This window comes from Triturus cristatus, chromosome 11 (assembly GCF_964204655.1).
Source record: "Triturus cristatus chromosome 11, aTriCri1.1, whole genome shotgun sequence".
NCBI lineage: Eukaryota > Metazoa > Chordata > Amphibia > Caudata > Salamandridae > Triturus > Triturus cristatus.
The window spans coordinates 335,956,596-335,977,860 of record NC_140594.1 but is presented as its reverse complement, the minus strand read 5'-3'; positions in this window follow the sequence as shown (position 1 = coordinate 335,977,860).

Sequence of the window (21,265 nt, the reverse complement as noted above, 5' to 3'; positions counted from 1 at the left end):
GTCTACTGGAGTACTATGAAAATTTTGTAAACTCCCTTGTTATGTAATCATCTCCTTGTCTGCCACTTGTCTGGTCATGTATATGTTCTTATGTTATATGTACCAGCTTAACACACTGAGCTGTTTTATTGAATACATTTTCTATGTTTTTCTATTAGGGTCTCTCTCTTTTTTCTTCCTTTTCTTTTTCCTTTTTCTTTTTTTGCTTACATAAATTCATGTCTTTATTGCTTTTGGATATTTGTTTTTGAATTGTACACTCTGAACCTTTTGTTTGGAATAATTACAGTATGTAATAAGTTATGAGACATCTTACTATCCCTGAGTGTCAATGCACACTGCTCCCTGCATTTTGTAACATTTTCATCTGGGGGGTTTTAATAAATCTACCATTTTGCTGGACACACCGTTGCCACCCACTTTACCCAGTGCGTTGGAATGGTAATTATGACTTTGGTTATGTGGTTGCTTTATCTATTCCACTTATATATATTTTCCAGGATACTGTGCCCGCAGGTGTCTTAGCCCGCTGGATACTGTTGAGGCGTGGCTTTATAGTTTGATTTGGTGAGTCTATATTCCTCGAAGGAGTCAATGTTTTAATATGAACTTTTCTCATAAGTTGCATAGTTGGTGACTAGTTCACTGAATCTATTTTTAATAAATAAATATAATATCAAGAGGAATTATTCCCTTTGAAATAAAGGGTTTCTGTCTTCTAAGTAACCATCAATATGAGAGAGATATTGAATGCCAGTATACCCCGCAAATTATGTATATGCTTAACCCTTTCTCTTTCAGAACCCACTGAAGGGCATCTAACCTGCAGCAATACTTTAAGTGGTAGGTAGTTTTTTCACATATACCATGGTGTGTAGGTAGTTTCACATTATATTTTTGGTCCTGATGAATTGCCATAGACCCGGTAGGGCTGTCAAGGCAAGAAACATGTTTACCTATTGGAGTAGAGTGCCACTTTGTTCTGATCCATTATGTCAGACAAAACTGCCTCTCCTTTTTCTTTTAATCAGGTAGGAACCAGAGTTAAATAAATTATGTTGGTTCCCTAACCTGTTTTAACTTTCACTCTTCACACACTCCTACAATTTCTAGGCCCCTCACTCACACCTCACTAATTGGCAAGGAACAAAATATCTCCGCCAAAGAGCCCCTCATTGGGAGCCCGTTGGGTATTGCAGCGCCAACCCAACGAGGAGCAGGCCCAATGATGAAGCATGACACCCAGCTGGCTGGGTGTGTGAGGGCCCTAGTTCCAAAAAAGGGAATTCCCATTAGGACCCACATTACTGGTTTGAGGTGACGGATATAACTGTCCTCTTGGTATGCATTCTCATATATATCTCTCTCTCTTTTCTTATCAACTCAATCCTTGAGGAACAGCATACTACTTTTTTGTGAATTGTAGCTTGGGCACTGTAGGCTGGACTTCTCCAAAAGCCCTTAATCCCACCCTTTGTTAATGATATTAAGCACGGGTTACCCTCGTGGGATTCTATCTATAGGTTACCAGAGACGCAAATAGCATCTCCTGGCCCACATTTTAATGAAAGGTTATCAGTGACGCGAATGGCCTCTCCTGTTTTTACCTTTTTTTAACTCTTGCATCAAAATCGTTTTTATGCATTTGATTCAGTGTACATTGCATTAACAACTTTTTTATGCATTTGATTCTGTGTACATTGCTCAGGATTGTGGATATATATGCTCACCATTGCCTACTAATTGCCATCAAGTGAGGGCCCTTTGTTACCCTCATGATTGCATGTACTTTAGGAACACCCTCTATCAGAACGTGATACATGATGTAATGTGGGTGTAACATGACTGCATTCTCACTGACCAGTATGAGCTGGGGATTTTTCAGCAACTTAAGGGGATTCGTTAATAGACTTGCGGCACCTTTTTGCACATTTCAATATGGCCACTGGTTTTGATATCTATTTCTAGTACCCTTCCTTCAATTAGATAGGTTAGCGTTCTAGATTTCACCGCTCTAGACGCTAGTGACACATGTGACGTCCCTTCCAGGATGCCGCACTCAATGGGGGCTGTATATATTGATGAGAAATACGCCCCTTTGACATCACCCGGTTCCGACGGGGATGGGTAGGTCGTAACTACTTTGACACCGCCTTTTTGAGTAAGTAGGGTGCCCTTTACTGTAGTCCATTGCCAAATCCTTATTCACTTGTGGCAATGTGAGGAGACCCAGTGGAGGGTCCTTCCCTTGGGCAGTGACCGACAACTTACTATGCGGTGTTTCTACCGCCAGTTGGACATTAATTCTGACACGCGCTCCCATAATTTTGGGTTCGCTCGTTCTCTTATTTTAATCAAGTTGCCTACACACCCATGTTTAGATTTGCAGGTATCATGACGGGAGATCTTCAACAGAACCTGCCACAGTATGTAAAAAGTTATGAGGCATCTTACTATCCTCGAGTGTCAATGCACGCTGCTCCCTGCATTTTGTAACATTTTCATCTGGGGGGTTTTAATAAATCTACCATTTTGCTGGACACACCATTGCCACCCACTTTACCCAGTGCGTTGGCATGGTAATTATGACTTTGGTTATGTGGTTGCTTTATCTATTCCACTTATATATATTTTCCAGAATACTGAGCCCACTGGTGTCTTAGCCCGCTGGATACTGTTGAGGCGTGGCTTTATAGTTTGATTTGGTGAGTCTATATTCCTCGAAGGAGTCAATGTTTTAATATGAACTTTTCTCATAAGTTGCATAGTTGGTGACTAGATCACGGAATCTATTTTTAATAAATAAATATATTGTCAAGGGGAACTATTCCCTATGAAATAAAGGGTTTCTGTCTTTTAAGTAACCATCAATATGAGAGAGATATACCCCGCAATTTATGTATATGCTGTAACCCTTTCTCTTTCAGAACACACTTAAGGGCATCTAACCTGCAGCAATACTTTAAGTGGTAGGTAGTTTTTTCACATATACCACGGTGTGTAGGTAGTTTCACATTATATTTTTGGTCCTGATGAATTGCCATAGACCCGGTAGGGCTATCAAGGCAAGAAAAATGTTGACCTATTGGAGTAGAGTGCCACTTTGTTCTGATCCATTATGTCAGACAAAACCGCCTCTCCTTTTTCTTTTAATCAGGTAGGAACTAGAGTTAAATAAATTATGTTGGTTACCTAACCTGTTTTAACTTTCACTCTTCACACACACCTACACTTTCTAGGCCCCTCACTCACACCTCACTAATTGGTAAGGAACAAAAGATCTCCGCCAAAGAGCCCCTCATTGGGAGCCCGTTGGGTATTGCAGCACCAACCCAACGAGGAGCAGGCCCAATGATGAAGCATGACACCTAGCTGGCTGGGTATGTGAGGACCCTAGTTCCGAAAAAGGGAATTCCCCTTAGGACCCACATTACTGGTTTGAGGTGACGGATATAACTGTCCTCTTGGTATGTATTCTCATATATATATCTCTCTCTTTTCTTATCAACTCAACCCTTGAGGAACAGCATACTCCTTTTTTGTGAATTATGTTGTAGAGAAACCCTGGAGGTTTAGGCGGAAGAATTACTGCAGGCATCCAGACCTAGAGATTACTGGGAACCCTTGATGCAATATCTTCAGCTTATACAGGTGGACGGGTAAAAATAGGTTATTGGTGAGACAGTAGAATATATGACACCCGTGTTGGCTTGCTGGTGAGAGGAGAACAGATGTAATGTTTAAACGTGTGTCCAGAAAATGTATTAAATTATATTTGTATGTTAGTGCACTTAAGGAACCTTGAGACAGGTCTGGAAATTTGAGATTTGATGATATGTGTGTTAACTTCCTCAAACACGGAAACAATTGATTATTGATGTATAAATGTGATGCAACTTTAAACCACAAACAGCTGTGATACACTGTAATATGTGTTGTGTTTGATGTTGACCGGAACCAATAAAAATAAATAAAGATAAAAGAATGAAAAATCCTCAGTGTCCACCCATTTCAATCTATTGAGACACAACATCAGCCAACTACAGTTCACTGTATTAGAGCAAGTGCCAATCAGGGATAAAATGGATATCAGGAAGATTTTACTACAGAGAGAACATTACTAGATAAAAAAACATAAAACATTGGCACCAATAGGAATAAATGACAGTCTGGAGTACTCATGTTTTTGGTAAGCATTCATGAGAGAACCTATGGACATTTACAGCATGGATCTATAGACCATACATTCATTATAGTCATAATGATAGATTTGAGTACTTAATGTTTCCCTGCTGAAAACTAGGGGATATTTTGATGATTCATGTGTCTACCACCTTCATAATATGATCTCACCACAGCATCTTGACTGATATCATATGATTAGAGACTAGCACCAGGAACTGGTTACACTGGTAAATTTATGTGTGAACATTTAGAACTGTTTATTTATTTAGTCAATATTCTGTGCACACACTACTAATTTGACAGTAAATGCATGACCTTTGAGACACCAGATGTTGATTGTAGTCTTTCATTATATGAGAATGACTCATCACACAATACCCACAATACCCGTTTCTTGTACTGGCCCATAGTTTTTATATTCATGAAGATATCTGTTTTTTAATATATCACATTCATGAACGTGGAGAACGAATTTTTGTGGATTACACACTGGTTGCTCTTTCATAGCATGTGTTACCGACATTAACACTTAGGTACCACTTCATGACGGAGTGTTACACTATAGCCCACACCTTCACAGCTTTGCATCATCTGAGGAAAACTGCAGAGTCCTATTTTTATTTTCACGACATTACTCAGCGTTCACATTCACCTCAGCACACGGCTTTAAAAACCGAAGCCCCTATTTACGAGGGTAAACTTAGACCAGAAGTGTAAGGGACTGATCAAGATTTGGCAGTGCTGTGCCGGCTCTCTGTCAAAACTACGCAAGGACCGCCAGCCTGATTATGAGTTCAACTTGTGCAGGCAGACGGTCCTTTTGCCTTTCCTATGGCAGTGCCCTGAAAAAAGGCACCCACAATGGGTACAGCAAAAATGTCCAGCATGGCATGGACTATAAAGTCCATACCATGCTGGATCTGGGAGTGCAAGAAACAGGGAGGCACATGCTGTGCCCCCAAGAATACATCCCCATGGCGGGGGGCATACTGGCCCTGTAGTGCCCCCTTTGTTATCCCACCTTTCCATGGTGGGCTCACCACCATGAAAAGGCCGGTGGTTATTGGAACTCGTAATATGATCGGCTGGAGTGCGCCAGGCCCACTCACCATATTGCATTGCCCCTCTGCCGTGCCACCACCAGGGAATGGCGGTTCCCTGGTGGATCCAGCAGTCCACCACCAGAACAATTGATAGAGTCATAATCCAGCACACGAAACACCGTCACCACAAGTCTGGCGGTCCATAGAGCGCCAGACTCAAAGTCTGACCTTTAGTTTATGACTTTTGATAGTCTCAAAGGTAAATATTATGAGTAGTATCTTTACGTCTGCAGTCGGGCCAAAATCCCCACCAGGAGTGCATAGATTCCACTCCACACCTGGTCTGTAGTCTTTACTACAATATAATGATACTAATTATTATATATAATAGCTACATTTTTAATATTATACTATATATTAATAATATAACTAATACATTTATGTTATGTAATTATATTATAATTCACAATTTAACAATATTAAAATTTATTTTACATTTAATAATATTTATTAATATTCAAATCCCTTAAATTATTTAAAACAATGCTACCTTTTTATTAAAAATATATGTATTAATATATCATATATAAATATATAAATTATAATATATGATTATCTAATAATTATATTAATAATTATATTATACAAGTATAATTCAAGTCTTTATTCCTCTTTACTACTGCCTTAAATTTTATTACTTATCTGCTTTAGTAAATTGTATAATCCACAGGTCTAGACGTGCACTCAAATGGTGGGGTCAGAGGTTCAGTATTTATCCTTTGGTGCCCTGGTTCTGGAATGTGGGAGAAGTTTCTAGGAGGGTCATTTCAAGTGCACACATGTATTCCTTTCCCTGCCCAGGCTGTCTAAACACACTACAAGGGGGTCTGCAGCTTTCTGTTTGGGAACAAAAGTAGCCTTATTCAGGTGCAAGTGTCAGCTCCTCTCATTCCTATAGCTCAGGATGGCCCATGAGCCTGGTGATGTGCCATCAGGAAGTGAATGTCACACCTTAGCTCCCTTTGTCCATGACTGTCTAGATGAAATGCACAAAGCCCACTTGTCACCCAACCCAGATGTGTATTGGAAGAAGGCGGAGGCATATAAGGCTTATTAAAGCGGAAAGATGCTAACTTTCCAAACGTTTTATAAAAAAGAAGGAGTTGGGCCCTTAGTAGCAAACTAGACTGGGCCTCCCTGAACAATATAAACAAGCAAAATGTCTAGATGCCAAGTTTTGGTTTACCAATTCAACCATACAGGACCAAAATTCTTATTTTTAATGGCCCTTGTGATTTATTTCACTTTCCTTTTATATTAATTCCAAACATCATGTAACATTCCTGTATATGTCTTTTTGAAGGGCAAACTTGTTTTTGGAAGTGAGGTTCAATTATACACTTTAAGCATGTTTTACCAATATAACAATTTTTTATGGTATTGAATATACTACTGTAGTACGTATAAAAAAGGGAGTCCTCTCTAGGGTGTTCTCAAATTGTAATTACAAGTAACAGAATGTGTTTATTTCTTGCACTGCTTGACAGTAGCTCGTAAGTGGTGATAGGAATGTATCTTGATTTAAGTGACTTCAGTGAGGATTTTCTCTATTAAACGGTAATGGCTATGCTTCTTGTAGATGGTTTACGCATGACATAATTGAGATATATTTATCCAGCACAAGTATTGCGTGGTACTGCCTTGATTCAGGTATGATATGTAGAAGGTGTCTGTCCAAATGATGGTGTTTAGCTCTGAAGACAGAGACCTAGGACGCCAACTGATGTTTCTTAGAAAAGGTCCGTTCAACTCACGTGGTGAAGAAGCCATAGACCGTGTGCCTAGCTAGTTCCTAAATGAATCGATTCCCATCTCTGGCCAATTAGCGACCAGCCTAAGTGTTAATTAGTGGAAGTAACCGCTCACTGAAATGAATGCACTCTTTACGCCTCTTTGGAAGTCTTGTGACTTCAGAAAACAATTCCCTGACACATCGAGAACCCTCTCTAGCCTAAGGCAACCTGAAGCATTCACCTTGGACATTTTGATTAAATGCCGCCCTATTCCTTAAGGATTCGAGTTTGAATAGTGATTTATTGTACAGTGCCCTTTCAATATAAGTAGAATCAATACATAATTGCCTTAATAGGCATTGAAAAGAATGAGAGGTAAATGCGCAGGGCCGTACTGGCCATAGCGGGCACCGGGCAATCCCCGGGTGCGCCGCACGGGTGGGGGCCGGTTTTGGGCCCCTGGGGGCCGTTTTTGTTACAGGGCCAACAAAATCGGCCGAAAACCGGCGCTGGCAAAGAGCTCGGGGCACCCCCAACCCCCTGTGGGGGCGAAGGGGTGTGGCCGAGAACTTTGCCAGGGCCAGTTTTGGTTCTGGGGGGCATATTATCAAGACAGGCGATAAAATTATCGCCGCTTTAGCGGCAGAAATCTGCTGTTAAAACGGCGATATTGGGCTTGATAATATGCTCTATGGAATTCCAATTGAAGCCCATGTTAGATGTGAAGGACATATAACATGGGCTTCAATTGGAATTCCATAGAGCATATTATCAAGCCCATTATCGCCGTTTTAGCAGCAGATTTCTGCCGCTAAAGCGGCGATAATTTTATCGCTTTTCTTGATAATATGCCCCCAAGTCCGGCCCTGTAAATGCGAGTCTTTTTTCAAACGATATGGCTCCTAAAACTATTTGTATTATTGTACTTTTGGTCAGTTCTGAAATGTTGAATAAAATACCAGTAAAAGCTCAAGATCACGCATGTGCTCCCCACTGACTCTTTCCTCTGACGGGTGCGCTGCTAGGTTTTCCAAAGTCCAGCCATTCAACGTCTGCAGAAATTAGTGGTAAAATACCGAAGTCTAGAGACCACACTGCAGCGTTTTCAAGACACGACAACAATTCTCATTGTAAAATTCAGTGAAATGGCTACAGGGCAGCGCAGGGATTGAAACGAGCGGAGGCAGGTTTGGGATGTCAGGGCAGAAGCAATTGCTCGTGGGAAGGATGTTCTTTAACGAGTCAGCGTGAAAAAGACCTGACAAGCATTTCTTTTACTTTTTACACCAAACATATCTCTGAGAAAGAATGGCCCTGGAGTATTAAGTAAATAGTTGTTGTACAGTAGCTGAAAGCATACTGCCATGCCCATGCACTTGAGGTCAGCAGCTTGGAAGGCCATTATTGTTGGGCTGTCATCAAACTACGGTTAAATAAAATATATGATCCTTTCATTTTTCCATTTTGAGTTTAATTGTGTGTTTCTAGTGCCGGATCTTCATTGTTGTAACTCTTTTCCCTGAATACAGAATTTATATTGCATGACAGGTTAAGCTACCTTTTCATTTATCGTTACATTAATTTTAAGAATAACGCACTTTAGGACAATGGGTGTTAATCATTGGCATTTGCACAAAGGTGCTAAAATACAAAGTGGCGAGCTTTAGGCAGCATAATACTTCAAATTCATCAAATACATTGTCAGTGACAATGTATTTGATGCAAAGAGAGGTAGAGAGGCCTCTTATTACTGGCATGCCGCAATCATCGTTCCCTTGTCTAAGATGGTATTATTTTAAAATAAAAACTAGTCTGAAGTTTCTGATTTAGAATGGTGACTCAACAACTTCCTTGTTCCACCTCACCGAGGTGCCCCCGATGCATGTGCCACCACTGAGTCTGCAAGGCGAAGTGGATTTATAGACGGACTTCATTAATTGTGGTCCTCTCACGTGCATGCATGCAGGAACGATTCGATCGAATAACACCCATATGATGTAATATTACCTCCATCTGATTAGGTAAATGTCAAACGACAGAACCATGGTATCTTGAGGTGGTCTTCTCAGCTCCTGAAACTGAACTGCAATAGCGCAAGTCGATTCGGTATTACAGTATGTATCTGCATTATTGTGGTATTTCCATAACACAGTCAGTCTCTTCTCTCTGGAAGTAAACCTTATTTCCACATAATCCTACCAACCCCTCCACACACATTCGTATGCTCCTCTCCTTATACTCTCTCCCTCATGTACACCTTGAAGCTGACTCCCAAATCGCTTGACACACTCCTTGACTAACTACCCCTTCTTTCATTTCTTTTTGCACTCTCTACTTATATGTCACCTTACATAATTTGCCAAAAATAGCTCCTCCCTAATCTCAAAAACCTAGATCTATCTCTTGAACGCATAGATTCTTCTACCAACAAAACTACTTCCTGACTAATAAAACCCTTTGTTTTTGGCCTACATTTGTTTACCACTCCTCTCTTGTCCCCTCTCCACCTCTCAGCCTATAATATTCTTCTCTGTTCCATTACCCAGATGCATCTGCTTGTTTCTTCACAAGGATGCCCTTAAATTTCCCCAGCCTACTCCAATCCGCTCTCCATGTGCTCCATCCATCAGTACCTCTCCATCTCCTTCTTACTAACACTGTCTCATGCTGGTCACCTACTCATAAAGCACTCCTCTTTTAATGCAACGCACCATAACAGCACACTTACTTATTCATGTATTCTCTCTCCATTCCTAACAAAAACCCTACTGCCTCTCTGTCCCATCAGTCTTTATCTACTGCGTCATCATTGACTTTTGCTAACAGCAAAATGCCCATTTCTTGAATTACATTCATGGCCTTTTTTCAGGCTGCAAACCCCCTGCTAATCTTCTTTTTCACTTGCGAGGACACTCACTGGAAGGTGTGCCACTTCGCCTCCTCCTCTTCCAACCTCAGCTCATCTCTCCACACTTGCTCCTTCTCTCCAAAGCTTCCATGCCAACTTCAATAGCATACCCTACTGCTGCGGCTATTCCAACTCCCTCGCTCTCACACATCAAGCAACCCAAGCCTCACCTGTCCCACTAATCTGGTTGATCTTTACCTTTTAAAGCTGAATGAGCACTCCCCAAATTCTAAAAACAGTTCTCAAACTGCTTTTATTCTTACATTTCCACTTTTCTTTCTTATAGCTTCCATCTATCTCCATTCTTATTAAAACCCACCTCATCCACATACCATCCATCCCCCTTTACAAATTTCAGCCTTTTCTCACCTACCCCAGATGCCTGCTGACCAGCACACATTCAGTGAACAAGAACTAACAAAAACGTATTTGACGTAAACCATCTTGAAACCGGAGCTACTCTTTATTTCCATGGAATCCATACAGGTAAAGGCCAGGTGAAGGTTGGAAGACATTTAGCTATGAATGTCAAATAATCATTAAATATATCCACCTTTGAAGATACACTTTTGACTAACAGTGAATCTCTGCTAGTCTGATGCACTTCCACTTCTACTTTTTCATGCACATTCGCAATTATCTGCTGACCACCAAAGAAGAACAGAGTTGTCAGAGTTGCCTTTCTTAAAACCATTACAAACATCCCCTTAAATCAGAGCAAACTCTGCATACAGGTAACCCGAATATCTGGTTTGACCAGCATTCCCTGCCACAGACAAGAACGGACCGACTCCATCTCTATCAACCCTCTAGACAGCTATGTTTCACTTCTCTCCCCCTTGTACATATTCCCCACATCCACAAAAGCAGACCGTATTTCTATGTCAGCCCACCTACATGGAAGTTTTACACTCCAACCACTGTTTTACAAAGATGGCGGTCGGAGTTTAACCCCTTCCATGCTCATGACGAGCTCAGCTCGTCATGAGTCACAGTGGAACTGTGCTCATGACGAGCTCGTCATAACGGCCGCGGCCCACCCATGTGTGATAAATTCCCCGCCCGTGCGGGAGAATTAATCAGTGGGCAGGGTCGTGACGAGCTCAGCTCGTCATGAGCACAGCTCCACTGTGAGTCATGACGAGCTGAGCTTGTCAAGAGCACAGCGGCACCGCGGACCCTCCCCCGCACTGTGGGGGAATTAACCCCGCAGGGAACGGGTTAAACCAGCCGTGCAATCCGACTTGGTTCTGACGGGCTCAAGGAGCTCCTCGGCCAGCCAGCAGGGCCTCATAATCCCTAACGGACGGCGTTTCTGCCGTCGGTATTATGGTGGCACTTTCTGACATGCAACATGCAGGGATGTGAAAAAACATACATTTTTCGTTGGGAGCTTGTGCTGCAGGCAGTTTCGGCCCGCCACACAAGCTTTCATTGAAAAAAGAAACTATCCTAATTGCGGTGTTGGAACCACTGACCTAAGGTCGGTCGGTTCTACATCCACAGCGATGTTGATTGGAGGCAACTCATAATGATGCCCATAGTCTCCTACACACACTTTATGATCTTTGTCTCTCCTTAATTCATCATAATTTCAGGAAATAAATATATCACTAGGAGTGACTATCACCATCAAGAGCCCTCATGCCCAAAGGTTCCCACCATATTGAAATCCACCAACTTTAAACATTGGAACACATATGACTTATTAGAGCTCAGTTTTCATTGCTCTGTTCTCTCATCACAAAACCAGCTGCACAATTGGATTGCCAATATTTCAACAACCCCCAACAACCCCAAACTACTTAAACCTAAAACCTTTGAGACATTAAGATCAGTGTGACTATGGATTGATAGAGCCTTGGAGGTCTGATGATAAACTAGAAAAAAATTATTCACATGCTTCTCAAATCATTTTAATGTAGCAAGTTGGAGATGTTTTTTTAACTCAGTAAATTGTAAAGAGGCACAATTGAAATGATCAGTAATGATTCCCCAGGCCATTCAGTCATCAAAATAGAAACTATCTCACATTTTACTTGTCCTCCTCATATGGTCTTTCAGTAAAATATTAATGCAGGACAAATGATGAACGTGCAAAATGTGTATTTTTATCAAATATTTTTTCATGTACTTTTGGGTAGAACAGATTTGGCTACTGTATGAGATGCTTTCAACGCTTCATTAAGAGGGAAAATTATAGAACAACTAGTTTTAGGCGAGCACGGAAGTTAAAATTACAGAACTAGAAAGCAATCTAGACCTACCTGCAGAACAATTTTTAAAGTCAGAATCAAAGAAATCTATAGGTAAATTGGAAAAAAGTTTACAAGGTCTTAAAGATTTTTATCTGAAAGAATAACTAGTTGATTGGTCCACAATCATATGAAAAGAGTGAACATGGTGGAAGAAAGCTGTGTGGGCGTCTTCACCAGAAACTATTAAAAATTATATCAGTGCCTTATATGACCCAAAAACTAGTCAGATTGTGAAAGAGGAAAGTAGTAAAAGGAAGATCTTCTTCCATAATTATAAATCAGTTTGTCAAGGCCTAAAATACTTTGTAGAGCATACGATTCTGGATTGTTGGGGTTCAAAGCCAGTATAGAACAACAACAGGATCACAAGCTGTTCCAAGCAATAGCTGAAGAAAAAAATGCAAAAAGGTCAAAAAAAGTCAGAGAAAGAGATCAATGAGATATATCAGAGAATTCCAAATGCTAAATATGCTAAAGCTAAGATCCGGATGTTAGTGTGGGACAAGGTAGTGAAACCATCTCACAGCACAAATATTAGCACCTTTGAAAAACGCAAGGATATGGGTTGCACATTAGCATTTCAGGTTCGGTAGAACGGAAATAAAAATGGTATTGATGCTATTAGAGATACGAATAATACTTTGCAAAGGGTTTTCAAGAGGATTTTGTGTATAATAAGTTGTATGGAGAAACAACTTTGGTCTTCCAAAGAGATAGTAACAAATATATCTCATAAAAGGGTTTGAATCTGAGGCTGAATATGAAATCTCAGATTTCGGGTTTAGAAATTTATGGGGCTATTAAGCTTATCCCGGGAGGGAAGGGGGCTGGGCCGGATGCATTACCTTCATAATTCTATAAAGTTTTCTTCAGTATTCTTCTTAATACTTTTTTGCAGCTTGTGAAATATGTTGAGGAAACAAGAGCAGTGCCTCAGTCTTGGTGCAAGAAATCTTTACTGTATTTTTGAAAAACGTGAAGTATCTGCACAACTATTCTTCTTATTGGCCTAGCCCTTTGATGATTTGATGAATTGTGGTGCAAACATCTATGCAAACATATTGGCGGATCGCATAACCCCTAGACTTGCTGAGTGGATGGATAGCATGCAGCAGTGTTTGTCCCATAAAGAGATACTACAGCACATACTAAACTTGCAGTTGCCATATTTGACATGGCTGGTGTGCTGGATATCCCTGCAGCAATGACTGTGTTGGATGCTAAAAAGGCGTTTGATAGTGCACACTTGCTTTTTTTGTGGGCGAAACTTGCCGCTGTGGGGTATGGTGGCCAATTCCTGGCTAGAACACAGGCTCTTTAGTGTCATTTATCATCTTCGGTGGTTTGTCCTGGTTACATTTTGGAGAAAGTGGGCATTAAAAGAGGAGCAGATCAGGGGTGTCCGCTGTCTCCCTTGTTATTGAAGCTTTACCATCAATAGTAATAACTATTGTCTGCTTCTAGTTCCTTAAGTGAAGCACATATGGTGATATTTGTGTCACTTAAGGAACTCAGAGCAGCTGGTAGTACTTATGATTAATGCAGCAACCTACAGCACAGTAGCATATGCAGATCGTGTGGTAGTTTTCACATCTGATCCATTTACATCTATTGTGCCAATTGAATGTGAACTCTTGTCATTTGGAGCTTTGTCTGGCCTCAGTCTTGATATGTCTAAGACACAAATCCTTTAAAATCAAGTAAAGCCAGAGGGAGATAAGCGCTATGTTGAGTCTGATCTGTATCTAGGAGTTTAGTGCTGCAAGTGGTTGAGTATGTTAAATCATTATATTACGAGCCATTGGTACATAAATCTAAGCGTATTTTGCGCATTTAAATAGGCTACCTCTAGGTATTATTAGCTGATACAACTTGATTAAAATAGGTATTCCTCCAACATTCTTATATTTGTTTAGAGCTATACCTTTATACTTAACTTCAGGGTTTTTTTCTCAGTGGAGAGATTATTGAGTCAGTTTATCTGGCAATATAAATGCCCTTGGCATGCAATTTGCTTTTTATAACTTTCAATAGATAAAGGTCTCAAATCTGAAGTTTTATTTCTGGTCAGCTTTAGCTGAGCGATTGTCTCAGGGGATGGTTTTGTCTTTATATTTCGAATCTGCTCAATGGGTATGGTTCAATGATCACTCTTTAAGTCTCTATGGGTACTCTCACAGGTTTGTAAAAATGTTAAAGTTAAGTCGGTAATTGCTTCTCTTACAAGATATACATCCTTATGGTTCATTCCAGACTTCTGATTTCTCATGATCTTTATGTGGAAGACTTGTCTAGGTCACGCTTGCGATCTGTTGGTCATTTGTTCAGGGGTTTACAGCTCTTATCGTTTACTGATCTAGTCACTCAATATGTTGTTCCTAGTACAGGTATCTTTAAATACCTGCAGATTAAAAAAAAAATATGATCAAGTCAAGGGCACTGAATTGCATACCCTGTGTTGAACTTTTGTTCGGCACTCGTTGTAGAAGAAGGATCTGTAAATTGTATAATCTGCTAACAATAGATCTACTGCATAATATAGCAGTTTTACTTATCAAATGGTCTTGCAAAGTATGCACACAAATTGACGCTGATACGATTAGTCAACCTATTTATTTGAACAACCGATTTGTGAATATGTTCAGTCTGAAAGCTCATCTTTCTAAGGTTCATCAAAATATTTAGCATACACCAAACCTACTATTTAATTGGCGTTGTCAGACAAGATATGAATGTTTTTCAGGGTGATGGTCAGGTGCCGAGACAGTGCATATTTTTTTATTCTTGTAGGGAGATAGTTCAATACCGGAAGAGGGTATTTGAGTTGATTTCCAGGGTTAGTCGAAGTCCTAACAATCCCTGCGCACAGCTGATTATCTTTGGTACCTCTGGTGTGGTTTCCCCTGAATTGAAATGTATTGTGTCTTTTTGATTATTACCGCTAAGATGTTTATAGCATGGCACTGAATTGAACCTAATCCACCACTGACAGTCATTTGGTAATAGCAGCTTATACATGTTAATGGGCTAGAGCTGTCCATCGCTTTAATGAACCAGGAAAGAAAATACTAATGGCAAATGTGAGCTTTGGAAGTTGTGGATGGGGCTGTAGGATTGTGAGGGGAGTTTTGATCTTGGGCTCTTCCATTTAGCAAATGGTGTAGGATTTGACTGTGGGCTCGCCCACTTTATTCTGCTTTTCTTTTTTTTTAAATGTTCAAAGTTGTTGTCAAGTTGCTTATGATTTAAGTGGCTGTCTATTGTGTTTTAGGGTGTTAATACTATGTTGATTAAAGAGATAAGAGGAAAATCAACAAAATAAAAAAAAAGAGAGAAAACAATTGGTCCACAATCCTATGAAAAGAGTGAACATGTTAGAAGAATACTGGTGTGGGCGTCTAAAGTAGAAACAAATCGAAATTATATCAGTTCCGTGTGTGACCCAATACCTAGTCAGATTGTCAAAGATGAAAGGGATAAAAGGAAGATCTTCCATCATTATAAATCACCTTGTCAAGGCCAAGAAAATTTCGTAGAACATAAGATTAGGCAATTTTTTGGTCAAAGACAGTTTACAAGAAGAACAGTATTTGAAAAAGTATTATATGGGGCTTTTATACAGCCTACAAAATGGGAAGGTGAATGATCTGAGTTACTTAAATTATTTTAGGGGGACACAATAGAGATGCTCCATATCCCTGAGACTTTTCGCACTATTCATAGAGTCAATGACTACTAAGATTGAAACACGGGGTGGGGTGGTTCCAGTTTATACCTTACATGCTAAAACTTAAATTGAATACAGATGGCTTAATTCTTTATTTAAAAATTGAGAGCAATAATATAAAAGCTACCCTGGATTTAATTGAGCTGTTTACAAATATTGGAGGTTACAAGATTAATAAGAAGATCACTGAGACAGTCTGATTTTAATGCAAATGCCGAACACCTACCACAGGACATATGATCAACTTTGCCCCCCAAGTAAGATATTAGGGAATTTTTATTTCTGCAAACTACACTAATATATGCAATTTAATATACATCAATATGATAAATAAAATTAAGAATGTATTCCCTAGATGGAAATTCTTACCTCTTTCAATTATTGGATGAATATATTTAGTCTGACTGTCTAATCGTCATCTCCTTTTGTTTATGAATGTCCGCTATAAATTGAATCAGTATTTTTATGATTTAGTTGAGAAGTGGAAATCCAGTTTTCTACGAAAAGGAACATGTCCTACTTAAACAAAAAATATGGAGTAGTAGAAATGCCCAGCCTTAAATTATTTAAGTACAATTATTTTTTATATAATAATAATAATAATATATAATTAATATTATAAAATATATTATTATTAATTACATATTATTATGTAGAGTGCAATGGCCAACTCCATGCCACCATGAGTCTAGTGATCCGTGGACCGCCAGACTCATATTCAGGCCCTAAAGGTCTAGACATTGCTATGCTTTCCACTCGACCAAAAAACATTATAATTTTACTTGCCTTTGTACCTTTTGCATGCCTAACAAAATGATGTTCCTATATTCCGTTTCATGCTGGAATCTTGGGGTATATTTAAGGCCAAGTCATGCAGTGCAGCGCAGCGCAGCAAGTCACCTTGCAACTCTGCATTGCATGACAGGGAAAGGCCAGGAATGTGCAATTTTTAAGGCAATACAGTGCATTCCTGACTTTTCCCCTGTGCTAGTGCCCTTTTGGCTGCCTATTGCTAATACAGGCACCCTTGCACCATAGTGCTATGGTGCGTGAGTTGCAAGGAGTTGTGCAGGTAGGGGCACAAACCCCTGAAACTTTTTCCTTTCTATGTGTGCTGCAGAATGCAGCACACATAGAAAGAGAAAAAATTTAGGAGAAATAAGCACATTTCTCCTTGTTACACCTCATCTGGGAAGGCGTAGGTGTTATTTTTGTAACCTAAATTAGCCTATGATCAACCTGCGGGTTGCTTGGCACAGAGCAGTCAGGCTTAACTCAGAGGCAATATGTAAAGAATTTGTGCAGCAAACAGTAACACAGTGAAAACACAAAATAACAGTATTAGAAACATAAAGTGATTGCTAATAAATAAAACAAAACTAAATTCACAAAAATCCAATTAGTAGAACAGGAGATATTGGATTTCAAACGTTTTGGAGAAAATAGCACCAAAAGGCATAAAGCGCCAACTGTGGACTGGGACAAAGGCACTTGTTTAGGCTGATCGCGATGGAGCACAAGCCAGCTATAAGGACCCAGTTAGAGCAGTGGGCAACGTACATTCAATCCTGGTTTGCGAACCATTGGGTAGATCTATGTTGAAGGAGCGTCATGCAGCCAAAGCAATGTATCGGTTTTGAAAGTCGGCGGGGCTGCGATGTGAGGTCCTGTTCCGTTGACATAGAGGATGCTGTCGACAAGGGCTTAAGGTGCAAAGTCAAGAGTTGTGGATGCATGATTTAGTCAGAGTGATGCGTTGGTTCCGAGGAGATGTGAGGCTGTGATGCAGAGTCCAGCATCGTGGTTGAGGATCCCATTGACAAGATATGTGGGGGCGTGCACTGAGGATACATTCAAAAGGTAATGCGGGCTGCAGCGGTGATGTTAGTCTTTGCGGTGGGTCCAATCCATGCAACAGCAGAGATGCATCAGTTCTGCTCAGGGTTGATCCACGCAGCAGAGGAGATGTGTCGATTTCACTTGATCCGGAGGCAGACAAGCACCTTAAACCCACTTTCAAGGACCCAGGATTGGGATGGCACCACTTGGCAAGGTAGAATCACAGATGGCAGAGTCCAGGTGCAAATGCAAGGTCGTGCTCAGGGTTGAGCCACACAGCAGAGGAGATGTGTTGGTTCTGTTTGATTTACAGAGGCTGTTAGATTTGGGGGTCTCTAGTTGGCATAGGTAGGTACCTGTGACAAATAGGGACCCTTGCGTATAGTCAGGGTAAGGGGCTACTTTACTCTCAATTTACCTTAGATGCGTAGCGCAAAGTAAACAAAAGGGTTGCAGAGAATGTGATGCGTCGGTTCCTTACACGCAGGGGAGTGGATGCGTCGGCTCCTTACTGCTGCGCAGGGGAGTTGATGCTCGCTTCATAACTGTGTGGGGAATTGATGCGTCAGTTTCTTACTGCTCTCCGGTGCGATGCGACACGCTGGCGCCTCGTTGCGATACTCTTCTCCAGTGTGATGCGACAAAATGGCATCTGGGTTGTGATACGACTAGGTTGGTGTGATGCGTGCACGCCTGACAGCCGTGCGGCGACTCGATGATCTTTGGAGCCGCGACAGTCCCTGCGACGCGCTTCTCTGGTGATGTGACGATGACCTTTGTGGCAGCGTCCCGCTTCTCCGGCAATGCGCCGCGCTTCTGCGATGCGATGATGATAGCGGCAGCGGTGGCTCACTTTCTCGGCGATGCGATGACAGCGGCTGCGGTGGTGACACACTTTTCGTTGTAGCCAAGCGCTTCCAGCTCCCAGTGACACGCAGTCTCTCAGAAGGCCCAGCACAACAGCAGGCACTTCAATTCCCAGCAAGGGACAAGCAACTCCTGCCTCCCATCTGGATGCAGATCTCTCTATTCACCACTGGGCTGACTCACCCTGTCTCCTGGAATCCCCCAGCCCTGTCACTCAAGCTCCAGGCAAGGAATATACAGCCTAGCAGAGGCGGGTTTGGATGGTTAGACAAGGAAATGCCTACTTTCTAAAAGTGGCATTTTTAAACACAGAATGTTAAAACCAACCTCACTAAAAGATGTATTTTATCATTCTTAGTTCAGGCATACTAAACTCGAATTTCTACCATGTTCCCGGAGTCAGTAACGATTATAAAATGTAATAATCAAACTGCCCATTCTGGCCTATGGAGAACAGGGAGCCTTGCAATAGTGAAAACGAAAATGGCTGTAATTCACTATTCGGACATGCCACACACACCAGGGCATGTCCTACCTTTGACCTACAATACACCCTGACCTTGGGCCTACCATAGGGGTGACTAATATGTATAAAAGGAAAGGGTTAAGGACTGGCAAGTGGGTGCACTTGCCCAGTCAGCATGGCAGTACCAGACTGCACACAGGCTCTGTGGTGGCAGACCTGAAACACACTTTACAAGCTGCTCCGGTGGGTGGCACAATCAGTGCTGCAAGCCCACCAGCAGCATTGGTTACAAGCCCTGGGCACACACAGTGTACTGTACAAGGGTCTGACAAGTAAACCAATCAAGCCAATCATGGAGTCACTAATTCATTCATCAATTTACCATAGGGAGCACTTGCACTGTGGCACTGAACAGCAGTGGCACAGTGCCCAAAGCATCTATCATCAGCAAAACACATGAGGCAACAGCAAAAAATGGAAGGGAGACCCACGCCAATGGTGCCAGGTCTAACAGAGGCAGATAAGCACCTTAAGCCCACTTTCTAGGGTGCAGGATTGGGGTGGCGCCAATTGACAGGATGGAGTCACAGATGGCACAGTCTTGGTGCAAATGCAAGGATGTTGAAAGCCTGTTATGTCCCCAAGGCTATGGACCAGGAAGCCAGCCATCTGGCCCATGGAGTCACTCTGGATTCTAGGTTTGAGAGATGCAGGTCCAGTCCTTCTCACCCAAGCAAGAGGACAGCAGGTCAGCACAATAAAACAGGAGTCCAGCAGAGTTCAGTCCAGCAGAGTAGCAGTCCTTCAGCAGCACACTTGTGCCCCTTCCTGGCAGAGAGTCCACAGGGCCAGAAGTGTACTGAAGTGGTGGTGTCTGAGGTCCAGTAATTATACCCAGTTTTGCCTTTGAAGTGAGGGAGAAGCTTCTAGACGTTTCCCTTTTCAGAGCCCAGGCATCATATCTACACTGTCCTGGCTCCAAATTATAGGGAGTATGCAGCCCTTTGTGTGGAGGCAGGACACTGCTTATTCAGGTGTAAGTGGGGCTGTGTCCAGCTCCTCCCTCCCATCATGTCAGTGATGCCCCATCCAGGCCCACCCAAGCTCCCTATTATGTATGCCATCTAGGAGGAACACACAAATCCCAACTATTCGCTACACCTAGTCATGTCACCAGAGACAGGCTACAGATACTAAATGGATAAGGCAAGAAAACACCAACTTTCTAAAAGTGAAATTTTCATATTTGCAATTTAAAATTCGACTTCATCATAAGTTAGGATTTTAAATGGTGATTTCAGAGACACCACACATGAACTGGTTATCTCTTCCCATTTGGAAATTAAACTTATAAATTATAGTAGGGGAACTCCAATGTTATCCTATGGGAGAGATAGGCCAGTCCTTAGTGAAAAACGAATTTGAGAGTTTTTCACTGCTAGGACATGCAAAACTTAAAAGTGCATACCCTACTTTTTAAATATAGTGCACTCTGCTCTCTGGGCTGTCCAGGCTTTACCCTAGGGGTGACATATATATTAAAAAGGAAGGTTTTGACCTAGCAAAGGTTTATTTTGCCAGGTCGAAATGGCAGCTTAAACACACAGGCTCTGCAATGGCAGGCCTGAGACATGTTTAAAGGACTACTTAAGTGGGTGGCATAACCAATTCTGCAGTCCCACTAGTAGCATTTTAATTAGAGGGCCTGGGTACATGTGTGCCACTTTACTAGGGAATTCTAAATAATTTAAATATGCCAATTGGGGATAAGCCAATGTTGCCTTCTTTAGAGGAGAGAGAGCACAAACACTTTATCGCAGGTCAGCAGTGGTAAAATGTGCAGAGTCCTAATGCCAGCAAAAATGAGATCAATAAAAATGGAAGAGGAAAGCAAAAGGTTTAGGGGAAGGCCGCCTTAAGACTGACAGGTCTACCAGAGTCCTGTCATAATTTCTTCTGCATTTTTTCAATTAGTCGTCAAAAAATGTATCAGCAAGTGAAAAGCAATCCGTCAATGTCTCTGAGCAACAGGAAGGATGTCCTCATTAATAATACTAACGCCAACCCCACTGTCCTGACCCCACTTCAGAGTGCAAGAAACTTAGAAAAATTAGCAAGATTAGGAAGTGTGCCCACCTTCAGCTGGCACTACCCCTAAATTGGACCAGTGGTGTGGATT